Below are 12,129 nucleotides of genomic sequence, written 5' to 3' on the forward strand. Positions count from 1 at the left end.
ATTTCTGTGGAAAATTAAAGAAGAAAGTAAAAAGATCATAAAAATTATCAGTGAAAAATTCTGTTGTACATTAGATTTTCTTTCAAGAAAAGTAGAAGTGAATAAGTGGCACAGTGGTTAGTACTGCTGCCTGACAGTGTCAGGGACCCAAGTTCAATTTTGGCCTTGGGTGACTGTGTAGGGTTTGCACATTCTCCCTGTTTCTGCATGGGTTTCCTCCAGGAGCTCTGGCTTCCTCCCACAGTTCCAAGATGTACGGGTTAGGTGGATTGACCATGCTAAATTTCCCATTTGTGTCAGGGGGACTAGCTAGAGTAAAAATGTGGGGTTACACGGATCAGGCCTGGGTGGTTTGATTGTAGTTGGTGAGGAATTGATGGGCTGAAAGGCCTCCTTCTGTACAGTAGGGATTCTATGGGATTCTGAGATGGTTATCCCTTTTATCTCCATATTATTCTTTTGCAAGTCACAAACTTCTGCATCTCCTTCCAGGTGGTTATAATAGTCAGCTCCCAGACGACTTGGCCTGTAATGTATTACTTTGCTGACCTTTGTATCAAATCTCTGAAGGCAAGTTTGTGACCTACTCTCTCATTTCTGAAAGTCCTTTTTTCTAAAATGCTGTCCATAAAAACGTCCAGTTTTTGACCAGTGAGATTTTTCACTGAGTCATTCTTTACAAGAGTTCGCCACATGCTGCAGACAAAAGAGCAACATGAGACATGTGACAGAAACGTTATTAAAGGTTTGCAGTGATCGGCTTGTTCCCTTTTCTTTCTTTCCTGCTGCGGAATTCACAATGCCAAAATAATCTTTTGGGCAGCAAAATTGCACAACTTTGTCATTCTGCTTCCCTTTCAGTTAAATTTGGCAATTCTTCATAAGTAGACATGTTCCAATGAGAAATAAAATAATTCAACTTTAGGTATTTCTTCGCAAATGTGTAAAGTAGTTCTATTGGAGCACTGCAAGGCCACAAGATATGGATCCGATCAATACGGGCAAGTATATGGAGATATAGGCTGGAATTTTACCGTCTCACCTGCTGTGGAATTGGGATGGGCGAGGCTCTCAGAATGGAATTCTCCATTCAAGCTCTGAGTGAGGTCATAAAGTCCCGCCCATTGTGTGGTCGAGGCATTATAACTTGGCCGTTAGTTTCCCGTTGGGTCACTGTTAGACCACATTTGATAGAATGTAAAGGAAACATCAGTAGATTGTTGCTCCTTGTTGAGTTAATCTATAAAGGCACATTTTAAATTAAATTAGAACAAACAAGTCATACCTGTGACATGATACTTGAATCAAATACTGTGGCTTAATTTCTTTTTGTCATACTAAATACTAAACAAATTTACTGAATGATTTCCTGTTCAGTTCTTTAGGTATGAGTAACATGGGAAATTGTACCAGAAGTTACTGAAAAAAAGCGCTCAGTTCAATAATGTCTCTGCCATTAATCATGTATTAAAATCCCCAGCAATTTGTGGTGAAGAGAAGATGCCTCATTAGTTGCGAATTGCCACAAGTTATCGGAAATTGTGTGCCGTTTGCTATTAATCTTGGAAAAATAGGGATCTGAGTTTTTGGCCAAGTCAAAGGGACCTCTAGGCATACAACAACAATAATGTCAGCAAGTAGGAAATCAACCAATTACACTGAAGTATTCCTACAAGTAGCAAACCAGGAAGTTAAAAGTGTTAATTTAAAATTTCAGGTGGCAAAATAAATGATTATGATTAGAAGCCATAATAAAGGCAAACAAACTAAAAAAAATTGAAAATATAGAGCTTTTAAAATTATAATAAAGAAATTTATTATTGCACAAGTATAAAGTCAATATTTCAGACAAGAGTGGCTAGCAGTAATTATGGCATTACTATGCAGTTTAAAGCTAAAATGCACTTTATCTCACAAGGTCTTCGAGGGCTTTTATAATGAGACAAATAGTATAAGAAGAGTGGAAGTTATTGTCAATTCTGATGCCTGGAGGCATCTCAACAGACAAGTGTAGGATCACTGACAATAACTTCTAGGTTTCTGTTTTATTCTTTGACTATGCGGACTCCAAAAAATGCTCTGAAATACAATAATGGTGCCAAAATTTGACAGTTGCATTGCTGTTACCACTTTAAAATCTTTAACTCTGCCACGAGGTTCAAGAAATTGCTGCATTTATGCTGTAAATATAAATGGAAATCACTACACATATTCAGGGCTTTCTCATGTTCTAAGAATCATATTAAATTTAGCTTCTCTGGTTCAGAAACTGTAGAACCTCATTCTTCCATGTAAAAAAAATGTTCCGCGAGGTCTCAGAAATTATAAATATTATGCTTTAAAACGATTTTCTTACTTTTCCTTTCTGCCTCCCTTCCTCTAAGGTTGGAAGATATCCAACCTTCCTCCTTCTCTTTTTTGTTTTTCTTTCTATTCTTATGTTACTCTATTAAACCCTATTCCCTTATTGTTGTCCACCTTGTTTTCTTCTACATCTTTAAAATTAATTGCTTAAGGAGATGGACAATATTACTCCTCCTTAAGATGCTCCTGAAAATCTAAATCTTTGACCAGGTTTTTGCCTGTCTGCCCTAATATTTCCACCTTTGCCTGACTGTACTCCTGCGATGCAGTTTCGGACATTTGATGCGGTTAAAGGTTCTATATAAAACCAATTTGTTGTTGCTGATGAGTGCTGCTTTCTCAGAGGGCCCGTTTTTCTGATAAAATGTTATAACAAGGCTCCAAGAGTAAGAAAGTCTTCTTGATAAATGGGGCCCACTGCAATCCCTCAGACAAAATCACAAGAGCAGATTAATTGATCACTTATTTCATTTCCATTAGTGGGAGCTTGCCATATGTAAATTATCAGCTGAGTTTTCCTTCATCACAGCAGTGACTTTATCTCAAAAATAGTTCATTGGCAATGAAATTCTTTAAGATTTTGTGAATTTGCTGCATTAGTAGAGCAAAATAACTAACTTATGCAGCGACTATACTAAATTCCTGTTAAAACATATTTTTGGATAACATGGGTAAAATTACTAGTGCGCCATGGCAGCTGTGTGTGTCATTTGCAAAATGTATTGCAGCAACTTGCCAAGGCTCCCTTGACAACAGCTCACAAACCTGTGATATCAGCAATCCTGGAAGGATGAGGGCAACAGGTACATGGGAACAGCACCACTTCCATGGGAACGGCACCACTTCCAAGTTCCTCTCCAAGTGAGCACCATCCTGTCTTGAAAATACATTGCTGTTCGGTCATGAGTGCTGCGTTAAAGTCTTGGAACACACTCCCTAACAGCACCAAGGGCACATCTTCACCAAAAAGGCAGATCGAGAACAATTTGGAAGGGGAAGTGGATACTGGTCTTGCTCAAATCACATGAACAAATACAAAAACAAGTTGCTGACTTACATTTTGTACACTGTTTATCAGTTCAAAACTGACACTTGGTTAGCTTCTCTGTGACAGTCAATGTACTTCTGTTTATACATAGACCACTCTACCTGGTTTCCAACCATTCACCCTATCCACAATGCTGTTTTACATAATCAAGTAAATAGGGCCCAATTTTAACTCACTTAAAGCCCATTAATTAGCACAGAGTTAAAATAAGACTTTGTGTATACTTTCTTCTGGTGTTGTGACAGCTGTAAGCTCTTAGTAAGAGGGTGACTGGTAAATTCAACCAGAGCTCAGCACCAAGGGATATAAGCCACACCAGAGTTCCGACATCAGAAGTTTTAATCCCAACCACAAAAGAAAGAAAAGTTCAACATAAATGGAATGATTTGGATGCTTGGGAAACAGAGGCCTTTGGAAAGATTCTGTCAATGAGTTTGGTTTCTGTGAGCTACTGTCGGTTTTCATGAAAGATGCACAGAAGCACATGTTGAAATAACTTGGCTTCTTGTCCATTGGAGATTAATTTCCATCCGATCAACTATGATGTGGATCATGAAGATCAGTGATTCACCTCATTTCTCAGAACATTAGACCTCCATTGTTGCATTGAGCAGATCTGTTGGATGCTTTATTTGAACCACATCTTCTTTGTTTTGACCTACTCAGCAATCACGATATATTAGACAAAAAAAAAACCACAATGTTAACTTTAGATGAGCTGTGGGAGAAATTGGACTTAGACAGAGGCACAAGACAAGTAGCGTTGCTTTTACTGATTGTTATAAAACACACAATACTGAGGAAACTGAACATCACAGGAGATGAGTATGCAGGAAGATGGGGGGTGGGGTGCAGGGGTGAGGAGTGGGATGAGGGAATGGGGGGGGTGGGTGTTTGGGGCGGTGTGAGGTTGGATGTATAATGGGTGTATGATACAAAACTGCTAGCATTGTATCCTCATCCAATGTTCAGTATCACTTTCATTCATTCTCAACCCATCCATGTCCACTATCACCCTCATCCATTCTCAACTAATCATTCTTTACACTGTCTCCAGGACAGTACCCTTGTCCCCACCTTACAGACCATTGATGCTTCAGTAACAGCTGGTAACATTACACATCACCAACACCAAGTCCTCATCTCCTATCTATGGTTTTCGATTTTGCATTCCTTCCTACTCAATATCCTGGTCGCTTCAAATGTATCTGGGCAACGTTAACACCGCAATTGGGGGCACAGTGGCACAATGGTTAGCACTGCTGCCTCACAGTCCCAGGGACCAGGTTTTAATTCCGGCCTCGGGTCACTCTCTGTGTAGAGTTTGCACATTCTCCCCATATCTACGTGGGTTTCCTCCAAGTGCTCTGGTTTCCTTCCACTCTCCAAAGATGTGCGAGTTAGGTTGATTGTGATCAGTGCAGACTCTATGGCCAAAAGACCTCCTTTTGCATGGTAGGATTCTAAGATTCTATGATCTTTAGAGTGGTAATGTGTTTTGTGTGGAACAGGCTCAGTTGGTACTTATAGAAATTAAATTATAGGCTGGTTGTTTTTGAAATGGCAGAAAAAATGTTCACATTGGCCTAAATATATTGCTTAGACTATTTGGCAGCACACATTTCTTCTACCACTCATTGGAATAGTGTTCTTTCCCTGGAATTCCCTCCCTAAACCACTTTGCTACTCTGCTTTCATCTCCTCCTTTAAGACCATTCTTAAAAGCCAATTATTTGATCAAACCTTCAGTCATTTCTCCTAACACCTTGGTTCAGTTCCATTTTTGTTGAATTAGGTTTGTTTGAAGAGTCCTGAGATGTTTTTCCATATCGATGTGCTATATCAATGTATGTTATTCCCACAAAAATTATGCAGGATCTAACTTTATATCTTAGATTATCCTTGCATCTGCCAAACTAGCGTCAACTTGCTCAACGCGATTTAGCATTTACTCTTAATACATACTGACCTCATTGAATATGGTGTGGATGCAGTTCAGTGCTAATGTTGCATTGATCTTTGGGCTTTTGTCAAATAGAATACATTTAGAATATATTCTGATTATGCAGAACGTTTAAATTGGAAGAGGGCTCATTTCAATGGGATGAGAAGGAATCCAGCCAGGGGAAAACTGGAACCAAAGTCTGACACAAAAATCTGTAACGGAACAATGGCTAATCTTTAAGGAGATGCAGATACAGGGTGGGTACATTCCAACAAGAATGTAAAATACGGGGACCAAAAACAGAGCTCCTTGGATGACAAGGAAGAGATAAAGATTATGATGAAATAAAAGAGTTGTATGGGGCATGAATTCTTCAAGTGAAAATCGGGTCAAATAAAATGGTTGGAATTTTCTCATAATTTGGCGGAGTGGGGCAGTGAGCAGGAGAAATGGGACATAGGCCACCAGCCTCAAAAGTGGCTTCCTCTGCCATATTGTGAGTCTCTTGGTCAAAATAAATGTAAGGCACGGGTCCCCATACGTCATGCTGGCAGGGCAGGCTCAGATTCAACCCGCCATTCCAGTAACTTAGGTTTTTAAGGACGCCCTGATTAAAAAACTAAAAACACCCCTCTCCCCTTCCCTAACCATTGAACTCCCCCATGCCCCTCCCCCAACCATGGAACTTACCCATGCCCTTTCTACCCCAGAGAACAACCTCACCATGGAACACCACTCCTGACTCCGGCACTGCTCCATGGCACTGCCACAGTACCAGGGTAGTGCCCGGGCATGACGCTGCTCTCCCAGTGTCTATACTCACCTGTGCACCTCTGGAGGCTTCTGCTCACCATGGGCACATCATGGGGGACCTGTTGTGATTCATGTAGCCGTGAGTGGACAATCGAATGGTGGGGGAAGGGCGGGGATGGGGGACTATCAGGTGTAAGAGGCCTGATAATTGCATTTAAATGTATTTAAAAAGAAATCCCAGCTTTCAAAGTTAGAATTCCCGTTACATTGCGGGAGGGGTCAATTTAATGAGGAAATTCTGCTGGCATAAAAGCTGTTTTGTGACTGCAGCAGGATTTTCCTCCCCCACCACCATTCCCGCCGCCCGATTGGATTCACCAAGCACAGATTTACTAATCTGTGCTGGGTCTCCTTAATCAACTCAAATCTCTCAAAGTGCATGTTGATTCCTTTCCTTGTTGTTTCTAAATTTTGATCACCACTGATATTAAATTAACTGACCTGTAGTTGCTGACCTTACACCCTTTCTTAAATAAACTATTTGCTCCTTTTCAATCCTCGTGGACTTCACTGTATCTAGAGGAGATTAGATGATTACTGTAAGCTTTTTTCCTCCACCCTCACTTCCTTTAGCAACCTGGGATGTGAGCCATCTGGACCAGATGACTCCCAATTGAAGAAGAGTCAGCCTTTTCAATAACTCCTGTCTCTCAGTTTTCACTGTATCATTACCCCTACCATCTCCACTTCTGCTGATATTTCCTTAGTAAACAGTGAGGCAAAGTACTCAAGAAATAAACTAAACTTCCTGTGTCTCTAGGTACACACTGCCCTCTTTTATATATAATAGATTGCACTCTCCCTCTTCCGACCTGTGTACTATTTTCATGCCTGTAGAGGAATTAGGGGATTCCTTTTGTGTGGATTATCACTGGATTCTCATAGTCTCTCTCTACCAGTTTTAATTTCCTCTTCACTTCCCTTCACAACTTGTTGGGGGGATCTGCCACTCTTAAAGTTTAAAAGTTTATTTATTGGTTACAAGTAAGGCTTACATTAACACTGCAATGAATTTACTGTGAAATTCTCCTAGTCGCCACACTGCGCCTCCTGTTTGGGTCAATGCAGTTAAACCAGCAAGCTTTTCAGAATGTGGAAGGAAACCAGGGTGCCCGGAGGAAACCCACGCAGACACAGGGAGAACGTGCAAACTCCACACACACACACACACACACACACACACACACACACACACACACACACACACACACACACACACACACACACACACACAGTGACCCAAGCTGGGAATCAAACCCAGGTCCCTAGCACTGTGAGGCAGCAGTGCTAACCACTGTGCCACTCTTGTTTTCGGTGGAAGGGGGTGGGCGGGGGGGGCCAGGGATGGCAGCAGGGGAAGGAAAATCCTGTGGGAGTCTTAAAACGGTTTCTATGCTATCAAGGTTTCCCCAATCTGACAGCAGTGTACACAACTATGACAGGGTTAGATAAGGTAGACAAAGAAAAGCTGTTCCTATTCTCTTTAATCATAAAAGGATTAAGGAACATTGATTTACAGCTTTGGACAACACATGGAGGGTGAATGTGAAGAGGAAGTTCTATTTCACAGAGTCGTTTGGAACTCACTGCTGATGAGGAAACAGAGACAATCAATGGTTTCAAAAGTAAATTGGGCAGACATTTGAGACAAACAACTTACAAAGCCACAGTGTTAGAACAGGGGAATGGTTGCTGATTGCTCCACAGAGAGCCAACACTGACTCAATGGGCTGAATGGCCTCTTTGCGTTCCACAGATCACTCCATGACTCTGTGATCTATGCAAGTGTTAACATTTGCTCAGAATGCATCCTACATTTCTGATCTTCACTGATAGCCACTTCCACAATCATACTGGATGACTATTTTAAACTATCTTTAAAATGCCAGAAAATTGTAGGAATTTAGTCTTGTATCTTAGAATTAATTGTTCTTTCAAATTTATTTGCTAAATACAACTTTAAAAGGCTTGGTGTTATCAGCTGTGGCCCAGAGATAACACTCCCACCAGTGAGTTAGAAGATTGTGAGTTCAAGTTTGATTCTAGAGATTTAAACGTATAATCTGGACTGACTCATCAGTGCAGTACCAAGGGACCGTTGGTCTATTGGTCAGACCAGAACAGTGCTGAGGGAGCATTGGTCTATTGGTCAGGCCAGAACAGTGCTGAGTGTGCTTGTCTGCTGAAGGTTCCAACTTTCGAGTGAGACATAAAATTAGGCCCCATGTGCTCACTCAGGAGGGTGTAAATGATTCCATGGGACTATTGGAAAAGCAACATGAGAGTTCGTGCAATATCCTGTCCAATATTTACCCATCTATCAACATCACTAAAGCAGATTATTTAGTCATTGTGACATTGTTGTTTATGGGATCTTACAATGCACAAATTGGTTGCTGCTGCTTTTAATGTTGTAATATGCTTTCAAGGGATTGCAGCATAACATTACCTTAAAGTAAGTGTTTTAGATTCACTTTGCTTTCAAGCAGAGCACATGCAACCAGCTCCACTGCTTCACCAGGTTCACCTTTACTTATGAACTTCAAGCTTCCTACCTATTACATCTGTTTTCATGCGCCCAGTTCTAATAAACAACATATTTACCAAAGCCTTTCTGAGTGATTGGTACCTTTATATCTTTATAAAGACACATTTCCTACGTTACAACAGAGACCTCACCTAAAAGGTATTTTATCGGTTGTGAAGTCAGAACATCCGGAGGTCACGAAAGATGCTATAGAAATTGTAATGACCTCAGCAAGGTCCATGAGCTTAGCCTTTTGGGGTATGAGCTCCCTGACTGAGATAATCTTTTTTTCACTGCCCAAACAGGGAATCTCATTTGTGTATATATTGAGGAGTGCACAGTAAGAAGTCTCACAACACCAGGTTAAAGTCCAACAGGTTTATTTGGAATCATGAGCTTTTGGAGCGCTGCTGATTCCTCAGGTGAGAATATCAGTCTCTCACCTGATGAAGGAGCAGTGTTTCAAAAGCTTATAATTCCAAATAAATCTGTTGGACTTTAACCTGGCATTGAGAGACTTCTTTCTGTGCCACCCCAATCCAACATGGGCTTTGCCTCCTTATATTGAGGAGTGTCAGGGTTACTGACACTATGGACTCTGACTTTGTACCCAAAGCACTCTGAGGAGTGGAGTTTGTAAATAAAGGTGAAACTGGTGAAGGGACACCAGCACCTGAGGAGTAATTTCAGAAGTACACATCCTTTTCTTTTAGTGCACCGTTATCAGTGAAACACCGCACTGGTCTAGTTCTGGAGGTATTATTTTGTACCCTGGCAATGTGGAAACTGATATAAGTCATGGTAAGGTAAATAATCTCGCAGTTCATCTGGATTTTATCTATTCAGAAAATCCTAGGCTCATGATAGACCATTCCCCAATTTTGCTCTCCCAACATTGCAAAGGTTGTTGAGGTAGAAATCCCCTCTTCAATTCAAACATAATGTTTAATATCTTTTATGTGACAAAATACCTTTTAATGTGACAAATGCATATAATTTAGACAAGTAATGTACCTGCAATTATCCCTGTGACTATTATTTGTTAAAACTATCAGTAAAAAAAGGGGAGCTAAAGACAACAGACTTGCCTGCATCAAATCAAAGGGAGGAGACAAAAAATGATTTCTGCTCAATTGGCTATTCAGATTTTACCTTGTTTCAATTTCAAACCAGATGTTCTGCTCATTTTGGTTATTTTGTTGTTTTTTAACATTAGTATCTCCAACGTTGCTTACTCCTTTTGGAGAAAAGGCATCAAAGCTGCCAGCCCCACTGTGTGAAAAAACCCTAGTGCTGGAAGAGGGGTCTGAAGAACAGGATGGTTCTGTAACAAGTGAAGATCACCCAACGTAAGTAAAAAAGAAAGACACTGTCTGCCGCGTATGTGTTCACCATCAGTGGTACTGTGTCGCAGAAAAATCATTCCTGTGGTTCAATTTATGGGTGGAAGGAACTCAGTGGCTTAATCATAGAGATTCCCCCATTCCTTGCATTCAATAAAACTCCTCTCCTACTACCCCATCCTGCTCTTCAGTTTGCTGATATTGCTTTTCCACTTTTATAACAAAGCTATGTATGTGTTTAATCCTTTGTGTCTGAGAGTTGCATCACCTATACATTCTCCTTCGAGTTTAATTGATTTCTCATGTCTTGTACTTTCCCATGCGATGGTCAAGGATGTTCTTTGATTTCAAAACCACGTTTCTGATATCTGAGACATACAAGATCCTGAGGGAACTTGATAGGGTGGATGCTGGGAGCATGTTTCCCCTGGGCGATGGGGACTTTAGAGCTATCGGGCACAGTTTAAAAATTAGGGATGTCTCATTTAAGGTGGCGATAAAGAGCCTTTTCTCTCTCAATGGATCATTTGTCTGTGGAATTCTCTTTGCCAGAGAGCAGTGGAGACTGGATCATTGAATAGACTCAAGGTTGGATTCGATGTTTTATTGTCAATGGAGTCAAAGATTTGGGGATAAGGCAGGAAAGTGGAGTTGAGGCCAGAATCAAACCATCCATCCTCTTATGGAACGGCAGAGGCAGGCTCGAGGCGCAGAATGGTCTCTTCTTGCTCCTAATTCTTGTGTTGTGAGGAAATGCTGATATTAGTAATACACGTGAGCAGGATCTTTTTCCAAGGCAAGAACTGTAACAAATCAAATTCCCATTTCCAATTCTCCTTTTTTTTTGGAATTCCTATCACAGCTGTAGCACTGATGAAAAAGTATTGTGTACATAACAGATAGAATTTAACAATTTTTTAAATCAGGGTATCAACTAGGGTGGTAAAATCAGAGAATAGCCCACCAGCTGCACAGTTGGCTTTGTCCATCGTAGGAGGGGTGGGATCCCACAATGTTACACTGATGGGACCGCCAGAAACTCTCACTTTTAAACTACTGTGCGCCCTTTCAATAAAAAATCCTCCTCAAACTCCCCAGCACCTTTCCCATGGAACCTTCCAGCACCTTTTAAATGGAACGCTTTGGCATATCACCCATAGATCCTCCTGACATCTCCCCATGGGATCCCTTTGGTACTGTCCCCACGGAACCCTCCCTTCCACCTTCCCTCCACCACACTGTACATTAGCACTATCCCCAGTACTGCCTCAGTGTTATATATTCAAGCAGTTGCATGATTGCTTTAAGAGCAGGTGACATGATTTGATGGTGCTGTCATTAGGGTGCTGCACAGGCTTCTGTTTTACTTTCAGTTTGTACTCTATACAGGCAAGAGCTCCGAGAATGAACCTGCTGTGTGTTATTTTGAATCTACATGTGTAAACTGTATTTTTCCTTTTTGTGCTTAAAACCCGCAACCCCTTAACATAGATAAGATATTACACCAGGGGGCAATGCTAGGACAAAGCCAGGTACTGATTTAGCATGACACTCATTACCCACCTACCCCGCACCCCCCCAACCTTCCATGGGGGGGTTGTTCTCAAATGTATACCTCTGGTGGGTTCTGATTGCAAATTGTGACGTGAATGGATAATTTATAAATGAATAAATTATATTATGTGAGTGGCTGGGTGGGGAGTTTTCCATGCCCACTGACTGCCCATTTTTCCTCACGGCTTTGATGCCTGTTACGGTTTTACAGGCACAATAGCTGCCCTCCAATACTTCATTTCTTGTGTTGTCTATTGGGCAAAGCAGTCAGTAATAAAGTTGAGCCTGACCCTATCCCAGCTCGATATCTGAATGTAACCACCTTGCGCAAGGGTTTTCACTCAGTAATCAGAAACAGGGGACTAATTTATTTTTCTGCGATGATCGCATCTAATGCCCAGTTTTATCATTTTGATTCGAAGTGCTGGGTGGACTTGAATCTGGGAGTGTTTCAGATCTGACTTTTAGACCCATTCTCAAGCATCTCCATATGCACTGCACCCCAAAAAATAGCAGCGATTCTGAACCGTGCTGC

The 12,129-nt window shown here is 41.1% G+C and overlaps 1 protein-coding gene across 2 annotated transcripts in view; it reads left to right on the forward strand.

The window, feature by feature from the left end:
- ddr2a (discoidin domain receptor tyrosine kinase 2a) overlaps nucleotides 1–12,129 on the forward strand; it is a 154,152-nt gene that overhangs the window by 21,227 nt on the left and 120,796 nt on the right. For both annotated transcript variants that reach the window (XM_080195883.1, XM_080195885.1), the window contains exon 2: nucleotides 9,914–10,046. The gene's annotated coding sequence lies outside the window, so the exon portion shown is untranslated. The remainder of the gene's footprint in view (nucleotides 1–9,913; nucleotides 10,047–12,129) is intronic.

The sequence above is a fragment of the Carcharhinus amblyrhynchos genome, chromosome 9 (genome assembly GCF_965287045.1).
Source record: "Carcharhinus amblyrhynchos chromosome 9, sCarAmb.v2.hapA, whole genome shotgun sequence".
In the NCBI taxonomy this organism is placed as follows: Eukaryota; Metazoa; Chordata; class Chondrichthyes; order Carcharhiniformes; family Carcharhinidae; genus Carcharhinus; species Carcharhinus amblyrhynchos.